This window comes from Gorilla gorilla, chromosome 12 (assembly GCF_029281585.2).
Source record: "Gorilla gorilla gorilla isolate KB3781 chromosome 12, NHGRI_mGorGor1-v2.1_pri, whole genome shotgun sequence".
Classification (NCBI taxonomy): Eukaryota; Metazoa; Chordata; class Mammalia; order Primates; family Hominidae; genus Gorilla; species Gorilla gorilla.
The window spans coordinates 44,891,988-44,894,462 of NC_073236.2; the positions used below are offsets into that span (position 1 = coordinate 44,891,988).

General features: G+C 39.9%; 1 long non-coding RNA gene across 1 annotated transcript; it reads left to right on the forward strand.

Moving 5' to 3' along the window:
- The first annotated feature begins 289 nt into the window (after positions 1-289).
- LOC129531849 (uncharacterized) lies at positions 290-2,084 on the forward strand. Its single transcript, XR_008677283.1, has 3 exons — positions 290-325; positions 1,246-1,271; positions 1,848-2,084. It is a non-coding gene; the product is annotated as an uncharacterized lncRNA (long non-coding RNA).
- The last annotated feature ends 391 nt before the right edge of the window (positions 2,085-2,475 follow it).

Consider the following 2,475-nt stretch of genomic DNA (forward strand, 5'->3'; position numbering starts at 1 on the left):
CCTCTAGCTTGCCCCCTTCTGTGGGACCTGCCTTGCTGATCAGGTATTCGCCGGGAGGAGAGGGTTGTCTGCCTGGAGTGTATTTGCATTTGGTGTTCTGTACAGTTTTCACATCTCCTTTTGCAAGCATTAGCCATCATTTGATTTTTAATGATGAATTATCTAACTATGATTTCTGTCCTGTGTTTTCGCAGCTCCTTGAATTTTAATCTGCTGCTACTGTCAGTTGCAGTCACTCCATTTTAAATAGACTGCTCCATCTGTGGCTCCACGTTTTTGGCATCACCAGTGGGAAGTTCTTGGTGGCACGTAGTAGTCACAGACAGTAAGAATCTACCTGTCCCACATATCAGAATTCGAAAGGATGCTACATCTTTGAAGCCTCACTCACCCGCTGTTGGGTAGCAATGGTACAGTGGCTCCTGGGCTCACATGTTGAAGGGGAATGAGCAGAAAAATTGGGTTTGCAGGTTGCCAGGTCATCAGGAAAAAACAGACATAGAAGTGGGGAGCTTATTACAAAGGGAAGGTAACAGGCACAGTCATCTTAAGGACGTGTTAGAAAAGCCCCAGATTTTATTTAAACCTTCTGAAAATTTGAAGACTGAATGGCAGAGAATCAGGAGAGTCACCACAGTGTTTTTTTCAATAGAAGAACATGTAATAGAAAAATGCTATTCAAATACTATCATTATCAAGAACTTTTGAGTTGGGATCAGTTTGGAAGGATTAATTTTCCATGTTAAGCCACAATGCCGAGGCAACTAAAGGAGGTGCTGAATTGTAGCCAGGTGGGCAACAATTACTCTTCTTTTTCATAGCACAGATTACGGCGTATACTAGTCACTCCACAAATGTTTGTTTTTACTTGCAGCTTACTATTTCTGTTGGTTCTATGTTATTTAGCAAACGATTTACTCTCTTAATTTATTCAATTACTATTTACCGAATCCTCCACCCTCCAAGTTAGAGAAAATATGAAAACAGATAGAGGGATCTAGGGATGCTAACCTGTAAGGGAATATAAACCATAAACATAAGTAATGTTTTGCTTTGATAATATGCAGCACCACACCATTTTTTCTTACCCTGCTGAGATTGGGCAGGCACAATCATAGCTACTCAATGGTTATGTGTTGGCTATCAAATAGGTCTCTGCTGTAAGAGTATGATTAGGAAGCTGGGGCTCACAGATATGATCAAATGCATCTAGTGAAACTATTAATCACAATTTTCATTTTACAGATAAAAAAGAACACTGGCTGAGAGAGGTAAGTGGTTTGTCAAAAGTCATGTAACCACTCTGTGGCAGACCCACCAACTGAACTCAGATCAAATTCCAAATGCCAAGCTCTTTACCTTATTTCATATTGCATAAGAGAACTTCAGACAAAGTAATTTGCAAAAAAAAAAAAAAGAAATTGAAAATTATCTGTGCACACCACAGAAGAGGAAATGAGTATGTGAATCATGACATTGCTCAGTGGTAGAAAGTTACGTAGTCATAAAATATTATATTACTAAAAGTGATCTTTTGAGACAGTTTTATGTGTCCGTGTTATGTTTGTGTGGGGGTTAGGGCTTGAGTAGGGGTTGACAGCATAGAAAAGTGTATACTTAGCACAAATTACAACTACACTCAAATATAAATCAAACGAATATAAAAGAGAAAATCTAACATAATATATTTTTATAGAGGAGTTTTTCTTTTTTGTCACCTTTTCTATTTATTTCCTTCTGCTTATGTTCTCTTTCTACTCCTTTTGCTCTCTCTCCATCTGTTTTTGCTTTTCTTTCCTCCTCCCTCCTTTGTTTTTCTTTATTGTTTCCAAATTTTGGATAATAAGCAAGTATTATTGATGAGAGGAAAATGGAAATTCTGAGGAGAGAAATTACTTCCACCTGAAATGCTCAGACAGAGGAAACGCTCCACGTGAGGAATGGCATCCATGAGGCAGGGTGAAGAGATGGTGCACCCCAGGAGGTGTGCAGGGACAGCGTTCCAGGAGCAGGACAGTAGGTGCAGAGACGATGTGCAGGTTCTGTGCAGAGCCCTCAGAGCAGTTCAGCCCCTGGAAGCAGAAGATGCCAAGAGTGGAATGATGGAAACTAAGGTTGGTGAGGTAGGCTGTAGCCACTCTAGGCATTTGTGGGGTGGGAGGGAGTTGTCTTCATTTCTCTGTGTGTGATTTGGTTTTATGTAATTGGAAAGCAGCCTTGTATTTTTAGCACAGCCCTCAGGAACAAACTTGCAAAGTCTGTTCTGTCTGAAGGCGCAGAAGGCAGAAAACTCTTAGTTTTCTCAAAACAAATAAAATAGAAATAGTCATGCTCATAAGTAGATGTTAAATCTAGGGCAGGTACTTGCCAAAAACATAGGGCACTTGGCAAGATCTCCCAGAGCCATTAAACATGAACACTTATTACTGAATATTTATGGTCTGCACCAATCTTGAAATGGCCTAATTTGAGTGT